Here is a 15,579-nt window from a genome sequence, read left to right on the forward strand (position 1 = left end):
GCTATTTTCTTGTAGGGATGTAATTCCATTAATGAAAATAATGAGGATTGGTCTCATGTTCAGATTCTAAATATTGTTCTCCTCCATAGGTCTCTAAGTTTCCTTGGGCTTGGCCATCCCAGGAGCCTCAGATCCTTTTTGTATTGATGCAGGAGCATTTGGACTTAGCCAAAAATGTGATTTTCTATTCACTTGTTGTGGCTAACATGAGATGAATTTCATTGACCTCAGTGGTTAAAGTCAATTTTAGTACAGAGGGTTGGATCTCTCGAATTTATATTTGATTTAATTATTGTAATAATTAGATCACTATATTATTTTTAGACTAAGAGATAATTTGTTAGTGTAGGTGTGTATCAGAGCTTGAAACTAGGGATTTAATTATCACACTGATAAAAATAGAGATTGAGTTGTCAATGCAGTTAGGATAGGATTTGATTCATAAAATAGGAAAGAATGTAATGACAGAGAGATGAGATGATATAGAATAGAGTGAGTAAGCAAGAGGTGTGACAGAGATAGGTTTGAGATTGAAACATAGTTCAAAAAAACTACTGTAATCGAGTCAAGAGGGCCAAGACTCTATAATTTCCATTTTGTTGAATAATTGATTGAAGTGTGGTGTGGACACACTATTCTAGTGTAGAAATACATTTGTAGCTGTGTTTCAACGTTCTAGACCCTTATCGAGTATTTTCTTTTGTTCATACATTTTATTTATAAATCACAGTCAATCAGTGTTAAGCGTTAATACTAAGTTTAAGCGCTAAACCTTTCCATAAGCATCTTTATTAAAAGTATGAATTAAGCATGTGGGTGGTATTGATAAGTGTGAAGCAATATCTCATGCACCCTAAAGGTTGTTAACGATATTCTTAAAATTCACACAATTAATCTTAGTAGGTGACACGTAGCACGGGAAAACCACTTTTCTCATGTGCTCTCGACCTGATATTGGTCGTGCAGTATTTCACGTGTGATTGCATGATAGCTCTTCAATTGGACGGGTCACATCGATGGTGGAAATTTTCCAGGTTAGTTGGTGAGCAGATGACGTGATATCCATTGGATCTAGAGAAGTGAGATCAACGACACAGATTGAAGCACTTGGTAAAAGGAGAAGTCAATGAGGGACCGACAATGATTGGTTAGATAAGTAGGACGCTCAGGGGGAAAATCCAAATATGAAATCTGTTTGTGCACAACTAATTGGTTACAAAGTTAATCAGTAGTCGAATTACAGACTACCACCTCATTTTTATCAAGACAAAAACACAAAGAGAAAAACATTTATTTTATTCATTTACATGCACAGCAGTATAAGGTTTGATGGTTTGAATCTGCATGCTTAGAATAGTAGGATTGCATACATGTTAACTTAGCATTCTTTTGAAGCAAAGCCTCTTAGGAGTTAGTTAGAAAATGGTGTGCTTTAGCATTTGATTTCATTCTCTTTCCTTCTACTTTCTTTCTTGCAATAGGTTAAGGTTCCATTTCGAGCATTTCATTTTATGTAATTAGTTTAGGATTTGACTTCAGTACATGCACTCCATTACATCATGACAACAAAGGAAGGACACATTATATGATGCACATATAGTGCCGATACCTCTTAAGTTTGTATGGACCCCGGGTTGATAATCAAAGTCAGTAGCCTTGGGAGTTGCAGCATTCTTGTTGCAATACCGAGGCTCATCACTTTTTGGCATCGTTGCTGGGGAGGTGTCAAATTATGCATTGTTTTATTCCCTAGTTGATTCAATTCTTTTTAATTTTTGCAAAAACAAAAAAATATTTACATTTGGCATATTAATTTCAAAAGTAGAAAATTGCATCACATTATAATTTTCATTTAATCCTAAAAACAAAAAAAAAAATTCCCCAACACCAACCCACCCCCCCATTTGATCACATGGTGCATTAAGATCCATATCATTGTTCAATTTTACAGGTAGAAGAAGAATATGGAGAAGAATGTAGAAGAAATTGATGGCAATGATGGGAATGAGGAAGATCCTATCAGATTTCCCATTCAAAGTACTGATGGAAGTGTGCACATGAAGAACATACCTCCACATTTTCTCCAAAAATTTCATGGTCTAAGGTCAGAGGATCTGGAAACCTTTCTCTTTGAATTTTAGATTGTTTGTAGATCTTATGGTTACTTATTGAAAACTCAAAAACTGAGATTGTTTCTGGTAACATTGAAGAATAGATCTCTTAAATGGTTAGTTTAGGGAGTAATTCAATAAGATCATGGAATGATATGTAAAAGATATTCCTAGAAAAATATAAAGATCATGATCTTAAAGAAGAAATCTTTAGAATGAATCAAAGAGAAGATGAGAGTCTAGAGGATCTAATAGAGAGGTTCATGTATAATCTTAAGAGGGAAAAACCACATCATTTAGGATCTGACACACTAAAAACCCTCTTACTTAGAAAAATTAGGGATGAGTGGATTGATCTCCTTAATCTCATGAGTAGAGGTGATGTATATCAATTATCATTTGAGGAAATTTGTGAAACATGCAAACACATATCAAGAGGAAAAGCAAGAGTAGGTAAATTAACATCAAGATGGGTAAGTCAAGCTAAACTTGGAATGTTGTTTGATGATTGTAAAATAGAAATTCTTAGAAATCTATTAAAACAAGTAGAAATGTTAAGAATGTAAGATGAATAAAAATAAAATCTTGATATTTGTGTTGCAAAATCACATGATGTTAAATGTTGCTCCTCATTACCAAGGTTGAAGGAAGTTCACCAGGAGGATAATGGAGCAATTCAATTACAAATGCAGCAATGTTATGTAGCTCCAAGAGGACCATGATAGCCTATTCATCCTGATATGATGCAAGATCCTAATTCAAAATTTCAAGATTATGCACATCCACCTCAAAGTAATTGGAACACACCCTTTCCTTGGAAACATTGGCCATCTCAGCCCCAAAACCAATCTTGGCTACAAGGTTCACAAGCAACTTATGGGAGCCATCCAAAATATCCTCAATATTTTCCTCAATATCCTCCATACCAAACTTGATGGTATCCTTACCATTCACCTCCACCACAACCACAATCCCATCCACATCCATATCAAATATACACTCCCACTAAACTACCTACACCAACATTTCCAAACCCACACATTGAAGTAGCTCAGCCCACTTACAATGTTGAGGTACAACACTTCCAAACATCTACTCTTGAGCTCAATGGTATTAACCATAGCTCAAGGAGAGTATTGCAAAAAAGAGATTCTCTTGATATCATTGAAGGACTACATCCAGAAGAAGAAGATTCGAAAGAGAATATCAAAGAATCATGGGTTGCACTTGATGAAGAGAAGACATCAAAATCAGATATTGAGAAAGCTCACTCATGGTTACCATCAAATCCTCCATGTATTCAAGAGAACATTCAACAAAAAGAGGAATATTTGAAGGGAATGGTAGAAGAAATGAAGAATGATTCAAATTAGCAAGTGGACTAGGGGCATCAAAACTATATTGAAATATTGTTCCAGACAGTCACTAACTTGCAAAGTCACTCTCTTCTTGAAATATGCTTGATCCTTTTAAACTCAAATCATTTCTCTGAAATCCAGGTACATGTCAAAGCATATATGTCAAGCCTCAACATCATTTTTCCTGTCAACTTGATGTGCACATGGCTCCATTGGAAGTATTCCTATGCTTTAAAGTGATTTTGTTTTTCAAGTAGGGTAGGGTAGAAGAAAAAAAATTAAAAATTAAAAATAAGAGAAAGAAATTAAAAATCTAAGGTGAAAACCTTCTTAGAGGTGCCTAAGATTGTCTCATTGATTGAAAACCTCCATGAGGTGGTCAATGGGTTGAGAAAAGAAAAAAAATAAGAGAAAAAATAAGATCCAAGGTGAAAACCTCCTTTAAGGCGCCTTGGCAGACCTATAAGTTGAAAACCTCATTGAGGCGGCTAGTAGGCCTAGAAGAAAAAAGAGAAAAAAAAGAAGAAAAAAACATCCTTGCTCCATGCATCTCTTTGATAAAAGCATGTACTCTCCAACATCTACAAGGAATAAGAACAAGTTGGTACCAAAAGGAAAATTGGTCAAGCCTAGTGAAAGTAAGTCAAATTTTGACTTTCTCCTCCTTTTCTCAAATGCCCCAATAAGGCCAAGGCCATGCCAATCCATCACCCTCATTTATTTTCACCATCCACACATCATTCTCAAGCTTATACCATTTATTTTGCTTGTTGTCCTAAAAAAACTACAGGATGCTCTGTTTCACTATAGGATACAAAAATATAGAGCAGAAAATTATTTTTTCCATAACTTGAAAACCATGCATCCATTTTCCAAGCTGTTTCAGGGGGACATGCATATGGATTATAGTAACATGCTCAAGTAGTTTCAGCAAGTTCCAATGCATGGTTTCCAAGAAATTGGCCTCCATCACCTTCAACCATTTTTGCATTTTCCCAATATCTGTGCATCCATTTACAAATTTGTTTCATGGGGAGATGCATATGGATGATTTTAACATGCCAAATAAATTTCAAAAAATTCCAGTGCATAGTTTCCAAGAAATCAACCTCCATCACCTTCAGCCATTTTTAGTTGCTCTCAAGATCCATGCATCCATTGACCAAAATGTTTCTATGGAAATGTGCATAATGATGATGGAAACATGCTCAAAATGTTTCATCTCAATCTAGTCTACCATTTGGGAGATATGGAAAAAAAATTGTTGTCTTATAAACCTACAAGATACAAAACAACACCTACAGGATTGGTAGTGAGCAGTTTTAAAGGAGATCTAGAGGTCAAAGAAGCTCCTCCAGAGCTTAGCAACAACATCAGGATCATCAACATCACCATCCAACACCTACACATCAACATCAACTCAACAACAGCATGCATGTCTCTCCAACAACCATTAGGTAGGTACAGGTATGCAATATTCTTGACCTCTTCTCTTGAGCGTATTATAGTTAGAAATTTGTTGTCAATGCATGAGAGATGAGGCTTTATAAGCTAAGGATTGGTCAACAATATCAACAACCTTCAATTGCAACTCACTCCTTCACTCATGCAATGTTGAAAAGTCAAATTATGAAGGATGATGATTTCAAGGAATGAGGACAATAGTTAAAAGAAGAAATACTTGTGAAGGCCAAGGTCACCACAACACTCTAAACTCTCCATCCACTTCATATTCACTATCTATTCATCATTCATCCATCCCATTTCATTCTTTAAAAAAAAGACAAAGAGAGAATTCTCTCCATTTTCATGAAATTTCCATTGCCAGGTGAGCAAGAAGGACGATCAAAGAGCAAAGAAGGATCACAAAGAGACCCCTGTCACTCACATTTTTATTTTACCACTCATTACCAGTCATTTCTCCACCATTTATGTCATTTTTTCCATTCCTTTACTTCAGTTTACAAAGGGACTGTGTTTTCTACAGGATGATCCTGTAGAAATTACAGTGACACAGAAATCCTATAGGAGACAGTCCTAAGGCAAATAAATGGTGGAACAAGGTAGAAAATTTTTGATAAGGGTGTGGAAGACCTTGCCAAACTAAAATACAATCAAGAACCATATTGAATAAGGGGAAGAAGGAAAACTAATGGTCTCAAGAAACAAGGATTCTTCTTTGCACAAATATGTTTTTTGGCTTCTCCTTGCAGAGCTTACAACCAAGATTCTTAATGCACAAGAGCGAGGCCGCTAGGGCCATGGATGAGGCACAATGAGGTCATTAAGTTGCTCAGAGGATGAGAAACACTTTCAACAGGGACGTATGATGGGCCTCTAAATCAAACATAAATTAAGGCCCATGCCTCTAATTTAAAACATAAATTAAGGCCTATCGCCATCCTTCAGCACATTAAACCTATCTTTTTGCATTAGATAATTTACTTTTAACTTTAATATATTCATTAGGAATATTTATGAATAATTGAATATTTGAGTCTAATATTATTTATTTTTTGTGGAATATTATGAGAATATTGGGCAAATTATGAAGAGTTGGAGGAGGAGATATTTTAGGGACTTGTTCCCTACTACTGGAGGATCAATAATAAATAACAAGTCAATAAAATATCATGGAATTATGGCACAAATTTTGGAACTCCAATGATTGAGAAAATCTAGGAATGTGTTCCAAAAATCAAGGGAGCAGATCCACCAATCAAGGGACCAGATCCACTAATCAAGGGATTTTGATGGGGAAAGCTTCCTCCATTCATGGGGAATGGTTCCTAATCATTTTGTATAAGTACCAAGTCTAATTTGCCTCTGCGGAGAGATTTTAATTAGCATTAGGATGTATAGAGATTGTATTTTTGCAGCGCCATTGTATTTTTTGCAGGGATGTAATTCTACTGATGAAAATAATGAAGATTGGTCCCATGTTCAACTTCTAAATCTTGTTCTCCTCCATAGGTCTCTGAGTTTCCTTAGGATTGGCCATCCCAGGAGCCTCGGAGCCCTTTTATATTGATGTGGGAGCATCTAGACTTAGCCAACAATGTGATTTCATGTTCACATATTGTAGCTAATATGAGATGAATTTCATTGACCTTAGTGGTCAAAGTCAATTTTGATAGAGAGGATTGGATCTCTAGAATTTATCTTTGCTTTAATTATTGTAATAATTAGATCACTATATTATTTTTAGACTAAGAGATAAGCTGTTATTGTAGGTGTGTATCAGAGCTTGAAACTAGGGATTTAATTATCACACTGATAAAAATAGAGATTGAGTTGTCAATGTAGTTAGGATAGGATTTGATTCATAAAAGAGGAAAGAATGTAATGATAGAGAGATGAGATGATCGAGAACAGAGTGAGTAAGCAAGAGGTGTGACAAAGATAGGGTTTGAGATTGAAACAAAGGTCAGATAAAATATTGTAATCGAGTTGAAAGGGACAATACTTTGTAATTTCCATTTTGTTGAATAATTGATTGAAGTGTGGTGTGGATTCACTGTTTTGGTGTAGAAATCCATTTGTAGCTATGTATCAATGTTCTAGATCCTAATCAGGTATTTTTCTCAGTTCATACATTTTATTTATAAATCACAGTCAATAAGTGGTAAGCGTTAATACTGAGTTTAAGTGCTAAACCTTTCCTTAAGCACCTTTATTAAAAGTATGAATTAAGCACGTTGGTGGTATTGATAAGTGGGAAGAGGTATCTCACACACCCTAAAGGTTGTAAATTGTATTCCTAAAATTCACACGATTAACCTTAGTGGGTGACATGTAGCATGGGAAAACCACTTTCCTCACGCGCTCTCGACCTGATATTAGTCGTGCAAGATTTCATGCAAGATTGCATGACAATTGTTTGATTGGACGGGTCACATCGATGGTGGAAATCGTCCAGGTTAGTTGGTGAGCGGACGACACAATATCTATTGGATTTCGAGAAGTGATATCAACGGCGTGGATTGAAACACTTGATAAAAAGAGAAGTCAACGACAGACCGACAGTGATTAATCAGATAAGCGGGACCCTCAACAGGAAAATCCATGTACAAAATATGTTTGTGTGCAGCTGATTGGTTACAAAGTTAACCAATATTCAAATTACAGGCTACCACCTCATTTTCATCAAGAGAAAAAGACAAAAAGAAAAACAAATTTATTTTATTCATTTACATGCACAGTAGTAGAAGATTTGACGGTTTGAATCTGCATGCTTAGGACAATAGGATTGCAAACATGTTAACTTTGCATTCTTTTGAAGCAAAGCCTCTTAGGAGCTATTTATAAAATGGTGGGTTTTAGAATTTTATTTCATTTTCTTTCCTTGTACTTTCTTTCTTGCAATAGGTTAAGGTTCCATTTCGAGAATTTCATTTTATGCCATTAGTTTAGGATTTGACGTCAGTACATGCACTCCCTTATATCATTATAGCAATGGAAGGACACATTGTATGTTGCACATATAGTGTGGATACCTCCTAACCTTGTATGAACCCAGGGTTAATAATTAAAGTCAGTAGCCTTGGGAGTTGCAACATTCTTGTTGCAATACTGAGGCTCATCAAGTGTGAGTCTCAACGAGTTGCCAGAGGACAGGGGTGGAACATGAATAGTCGGCTTTCTTTAGCTAATCCAGCCAACAATGAGATGCTTGATATACAGAATGTCATTCACTAATCCATGCTGACTGCAACTGCTAAGAATTTTAATTTTGGACAGAGCTTTGACATGGTAGTAAGTTCTTCCACAAGTATTGTATCAACTGATCCTCCCAGGTATCTCACCGCAGTGAGTAGGAGAGCACTTAACTCCCCTCTTGAAGAACCTTCCTTTCCTCCCCTTCCCGGGGCATAATAAAATGCTTCGCATAAATCTAGGAACAAAGGAAAGGAATAGTTTTTATGTCCAATTAGAAGGTTAAGATCCTTCTCTCAATGAGGAAGGTGGCTTCAATGTTGTGGACTGATTGTAGAATGCTACAACATTGTCAATTCGATTCTCCCTATTTATTTTATTCTCAAGTTCTATCCTTCATTCAAAAAATTTGATATAAGGCCAGCTTCATTTCTAAGGGCTCTTCTTGGGCTTCTAGGGCAAAAGCATGGATGTCAATGCCTCCTTGCTTGAGAATGTTTCTTCTCTCTATTGTTCTAATCTAGATTATAAAGGAGACTTGTTGGGGTTCTCCTTTATGTCTCTACATGGACCTATAACATTTCCCTCACTAGAGGATCAAATTGAACATTGTGTGAATTCTTTAATTATGCTGTGAAAATCTCAAAGGAAAATACCAAAGGGGTATCAACTGAACACAAGTGTTACCAAGTGGAAAAAAAATGGTCTGTCAAATATGTCACCTTGGTTGAGGACAAGATTGATTGATTTCCTTTCCCTTGAATGTTTTTATGCATAATAAGGTTTTTTATGCTTCAATCTAGAAGAGAATTGTCACTTGTATGCTTCAGCCAATGTGAATCTTCTATAAACTGAGAATAAACGCTGAAATAACATTGATCAAATTCTTCCAAAACTTTTACAATGCATTACAATGCCTGATGTCAAACCATGGAAATGTATGTAATCACGTTAGCTATCAAGAAGCTTCTCCCCGGTTGACCATAATAGTTGCAAAAAACCACAGATGGTATAGTTCCAACATCCCCATACTAGTAATTGATTTGTTGTCAATTTTTTCTTTAAGTTCAAGAATATCTATGGAGTGAATAGTCCTTGATTTTTTTCTAAGTGATCTTCAATTTTAGGTTTGACACTTCTATATAAAATAACATAAGCATTAAATGTCTTTATCCTATCTTCACTAACAGGAGAAATGTGGTTGTCATCAGAGTTATACCACTAGTTCTCCTCTATTAAATTTACATTTTCTATGTAATGGTCACCTACTGTACTTCCATAATGGTTACTCACTGCATACAACTCATAGATATTGGACTCACAAGACACGTTCTTCCCATGAACAATTTTGTTAGGTTGATATCAACTCTAATTTTTTTTCATAAATTGACAATATAAAGACATTTTAACGTGAACAAGTATTAGGTGCTTAGCATAAACCTAATTTGCTAATTAATCCAGAAATTGAAGAAATTTCACTTACAAAACTCCATTTTAACCCATAATAGTCTCATTAAATCTGAGTTCCATAGATATAATTTAAAAGAGAGTATTAAGCCGGAGAATATATAGCATATCGAAGCTGACTTTTAATACAACCAGTATCCCATAAAGTACCTTCCCTCCAATGGAAAGGTATAGAGACAATATGCCAAACTATTGGCTATTAGTGGAGATTGTAAGTGTTTGCAAAACTTACAGTCCTATAATGTGTGGTTAAGTCCTCTTTCTCGTCACACCATATATGAAGCATAAATGGGTTTGGTTCTAGCAAGTGTATGATTGCTAGCTAGTCCTTGAACTGGGAAATGCCATTCAAATTCTTTAAAGCATGGATGCTCAAGGTGATAGCATTATTTTTCCTTGATAGTTTGATTCTCAACGTCCATAACCATATATAAATCTTCTTCTCAGTGGTACCACTCTTGATGATCAACTATTGCAAGGGTTCTCTTAAGTGTTTTTTATGTCTATTATTTCAACGAAGACATACATATACGTGTGTACTAAGATCATTTTTCAAGAATGTTCTTGAAATGTAAATCAATCAACCAAATTCAGATTCAAACAGATCATTCCATTTTTCAAAACCCTTGTCTTAAGAGGAGCATGAAACCTAACCTTGGAACTGAGACGAGAAAGCAATTCAAAGACACCAAAATATTAATTATTACTGATGCCAAGATCTCAACTAACGTCTGGATCACATTAGATCCATCATTCCATATTATAAGAAAATAAACATTTTCCCATCCTTTCTAAATTCTCTTGAGGACAGAGAAACCCTGAAGAGTGAAATCAAACGCTTTGCAAATGATATCCTTTAGAGAAAAGAGGCCATTGATACTAAATATATTCTCAGTAAAGAGAATCCAATGTCTAATCAAAATTTTCCACAAAATATTCCCACTGATTTCCCTAACCGTCTACTTTGAAGCCAACACCAATCATCTGGTCTTCACTGTAAATAATGATTTTACTTGTTTTTCCATAGAGAGAGCACAAACTCTATCACTTTTGGAACTTCACATTTGAATCGATCTCCTCAATTTTGTTCATGGAATTGGTTGTAGATGGTTTGTTTTATATCTTATATGCAATTTATTCTTAACTCTTTCATTAAGCATTTGTGGGATTAACTCTAAACTGAATTAAGTCATGAGACTACAAATTCTCTGCAAATCTTGGTTGTAATAATTTTTTCTTCTTACATTTTTCTCAGTTTATTTCCATTATGTGTGTGTGTTGTAGACATGAAGATATGAGAAATAACACTTTTTCTTCAATCCAAAAGTACTTTCATGTTTTTAAATGTTGGTTTAGAATATAGTATCCTTGGTATTAATCTACATTTAGTAATTGATAGGAAAAAATTTGGTATCAAGCCTCTGCTGCTACAAGTTGAAAGGAAAATTGGTCCTGAATATAATTTGGAATAATATATCTCTTAGAGATCATTTTTTCCCTAGTTTTTTTCATCATTGCTAAACACTTGAAATGTCCAGCCAACAGTTGGAGTTTGAAATTCATAACAATAAAGTGGTTTTGGTTATTTAAGAAATATGGTAGTTTCACAAGTCTCACTTAACTTTTGTGACTTAGCTAACTTAAAATCATTTGGAAACATTATATCTCCTTGCGGGAAGACCCAGGAAGGTCTACAACAAATTATGGACATTTTTCCAGACCGCCAAGTAGAGTTGCTCATGATAGTGAAATTGATCAAATAGCTCCTTATGCTAAGGCATCTTTTGGACATTTGCAAGATGCTTTTCTATCTCCTTTCTTTGCATTTGAAGTAGCAATACTTGAAGGCATGTATTCTTGTTCTTCAACTCCAATTCTTACAAGAGTCCAGGGCCTTAGCGTATAATCTTCACAAACATGTGCATCAACAGTAGGTGCATCTCTTTCAAGAAATCCAACACCATATCCTCAGCTAGTCAAGACAGGGTTAACTAGTCCTTGCTCAACTAAAAAGGTGAGAAAGTTTGGGTTATATGATAATGAAAGAACCGTTAACCATGACTCATTTAATGCATTTTATTCTTATGCCACAAAGTTCTCTACTACTTTGTGAGGCGTTAATTTATCCTCTGATGAAACAACTTCCATTAAGGAGCAAAGCCATGCTAAGTCACAAATACCACAAGAAATTACAGAAACTTAAAAAAACCATTTTCATAACCATGTTTCTTTAAACCAAGATCCACAGCTTTCACATCCCACAAAATCACAAGTTGAGTGAGGAAAGTCATGTATCTTGACAAAGGCAAAATGAAAATCCTTCTCTAGATTCAATTAAAACAATAGAGTACTGGAAAACATGAACATGACCTTAATGACTTCCAAAGATCAAGTTACAGGTACCCAGTTACATTAACAATATGCATCTATTACACCTAAGTTGTATGTTGTCACATTAGTTGTTAGGATTCCCAATGGGAATTTCTCAAATGGGAAATATCAGAGTCCACATATTTCAAATGTATGTACTTCTAATTTTGGTTTGAGTGGATATCCAATTAATGTAACTATTTGCAACCCATGATGTCCAACTTTGCTTCACCTGGTACTTTGGCTCCCACATTTGACAATATTTTTGCAGCTGCTAGCATGGATTCAAGATTTTCTCTTGCTATCCTACCCGGAGGAACATCAAGAGTCAACATAGATCTACAAAACTTATATATATTAAGTGAGACAATGGGAGTTGGAAATCATATGCCAATCATGGATTTGATAAGTGTGCAACAATTGTAGAGAACTGCAAAATATGTTGCATGAATGGCCACATGATAGAGTGATCATTATATATCAAGGAATTACATGGATGCCTCTTATCTTGATTTTCTTGAGTTATAGAAAACTTTCTCGACTGTTTTGCTTGCTCAATAATAGTTGCAATATGGTGTGCCATATTTGGGAAAAGGTTTTCCAGGATGCCATGCTAGTCCTTCCTTTGGCTTTTCCATGCTATGTCCAGCTAGCCAATTGGAAGTCTTGCACTTCCTAGTTCTCCTATGGCATCTATAACTTCACCTATTCGGCATGATGAATGAAACCCTCGTTATTCCTCTAGTTGAAGGACTTCATCCATAGGAGCTTGAAATTCCCTAAAGCCATTTATATCTAGAAATTCCATTGACATGAACTATTATACCAAAATTTTACTGCTTCTTGATATTTTTCTTGAAATGGTTTATAAAACCTTTAGAACTTGTAACAAAAGAACTTTCATGCATTCCCTAAATCCATTTATATGCAGAAATGCCATTGACATTAACAATCATACTTTGTGATTATGATAGATTGGAGCTCTTAGCACAGGCACAAATGTGCTTAGCCAAGTTAGATGAGATACAAAAATCTACTAAAACAAAAGTGCAACTACATGCTGAAAGGGAACGTGAGGAGATGTATTCAAAGTTGAATCCCATGTGCAATAGGCAGAGATAAACAAGATGGCTCTTCTAGAGTTAGAGAAACAACAGAGGGCTTCTATCCAGGGGAGGATGGAACATTCCCTTCTATAATGGATGCTGTAGGAAGATAAAGATAAAAATCACATGGAAACACTTCATGCAACAATATGTCAAAGAATTCCAACTGCAGAGGACAAGATTTTGGGTCTTTTAGAGGTTGAAAAAAATCGTGCACATGTAATAGTTATGTAAGCAAGAAAGGTTAGCAATTTTGTCTATATTCGAGGGAAATGGAGATTAAAAATTTGACGGAGAAGTTGGAAAATCAATTGCAAAGGGTATGTGCATGGTGTAGTTGATTTCAACAATTTTTTTCTTTTTAGTTTCCTGCAACGCATTTGTCCCAATTTAACACTTTCACAGGAAAAACACAAAAGAATAGAACTTTTAAGTAAGATAGGAAGATGTGGAGGCATCAATCATATTAATGACCACAAAATTTACAAGTGTGGGGACTGTCTCTTAAGATAGTTGACTAGGTCATAGTCTAACTTATAAGGGAATTCAAATTTTGATTTTAGAAATGATGATAGACTAATGCAACACTATTTGTTATTTTACGAACCTTACTGAGTTCTTGTTTTATAGGGTTTGGACACAGTTCCAAAATTCAAGATGTACAACATATGCTTTAGCACGAGATTTTGTGGAATGTGAAATCAATCATTCCTATGTTAATTTAGTTCCATTTGAGTAATTTGCAGCTCACATATACTCAACTTCCACCTTATAGGTTGTGAAAGCACTTCTAGTTCACATTGAGCTGATTTTTGGTGTCATAAGCAAGTCAGTGTAATGTTGTGTAGATATATCATTTTCTTAAACTATTATCTCTAGGACATGAAAAAATGTCATCAACTAAAAGTATAGCTACAGATATGGTTGTTTCTCAAGAGTATGTTAAAGGGACAACTAGAGGTCAAAATGTCAAAGGAAAGGAATTGTTAAGGTATCTAGTACATGTCTTTTTGTGTGCCTATATGATTTGGGGTCATCCTGAGTTTGTCTTCAATGGTAGAGGAGACCACAAAATTGCACTTGCAAAAGAAACAACTAGGCTTATTCTAGAATTGTAATCCTTAACAACTATTATTAGATGGGATTTCTTCTAGATCTCTGTCAAGAATTTCTTCTCGAGATGCAACAACTGATGATTGGGGTTCTGAATAACCTCAGACTTTAATTCAACAACTGCCATTTGTAGCTCAACTGGATGCATTTCATGTTACCTCATATTCTTACTTATATCAGTTTGTGTTCTGGAAAGTAAAGGATGCAAAATCCCTTGAAGAGGATTTAGTTAGAGTGGCTTATGCTGCAGAAGTGCAAGATAACATCAAGAGATGAGGATGATGCTAGCCATGGCTCAAAGGCCATTCGCAAGAAGGTCTGAATTACTATTTTATATTCACATGCACTTGATTTTCCCATGTTCATATTAATTGAGTGTATAATTATGATTATTCATCTATGAGGATGCACATGAGTGACTAAAATGTGCATATCTTTTCAATCTTATTTTTTGTGTTGTTGTGCTCTATTTTTTATGATGATTTTTGTCACCTATAATGAGATGATCTTGTTGGCAGATACATATGCAAGATATCTACAAATTTACTAGAAGGATTTATAGGGTCTATTTATATATGTCAATTGGTTTCCATGGAGTTGGGATTGTAAAAGCCACTATCTACTATTAGTACACCTTAGTAACTCAAGGTTATTGGGTTGCTATTAAATTTGGTTTTGGATTTCTTCTTTTGTATTCTAAATTTAAACTTTTGAGAAAACATTGGACTTCTAAAACACACCTCTTCAGATGGTCTTTTTTTATTTGATCTGCCATCAATTAATCCTATTAAGACAAGTTAATATTTTTTCTTAGTATGGAATACCTACTTCAATATCAATAGGTTTTTATTTTGTTATAAAAACCTAATTTGAGTCTTGTTACACAACATTTTGTCATTGTCCCTATACTCCCTATTCCTTGATCCTGGAGGACCTCTATAGTGAAACCCAAATGTTTTTTCTTCATGGAGAAACTCCCATTATGTCCCTCGTCATGAGCAGATCATTTCCCTTTTGCACCATTTCCCTTGAAACTTCTGTTTTGCCCAATTTACAAGACTAACACTGATGGCCTTTGTCTCCCCCACACCGATGTGTAGAGATTAGCACTATTCCCCATGCCAGTCCTGTTATGGAAAGTTTTTAATTAGAGCTAAAGCTTCCATCTCTAGAAGCTTTGTAACGGAAGTCTGGTAAATGGTTTAGACGGATGGGGTTGAGGATGGCAGTTTGGGCCCTTTTCCCCTATAATGATGGAACTACCTCAAGGGATAAGTCCTTCTCCCTTGAGAAGAGGATCCATCTCCCATCCATATTTCCTATATAAACCTCCCTTCTTCCCAAACACAAACTAGTGACTAGTGACTAATGACTAGAGAGAGAGAGTTAGAGTTTTGG

The sequence above is a fragment of the Pinus tabuliformis genome, chromosome 9 (genome assembly GCF_031772625.1).
Source record: "Pinus tabuliformis cultivar Carrire ecotype Pingquan chromosome 9, CPIR1, whole genome shotgun sequence".
Classification (NCBI taxonomy): Eukaryota; Viridiplantae; Streptophyta; class Pinopsida; order Pinales; family Pinaceae; genus Pinus; species Pinus tabuliformis.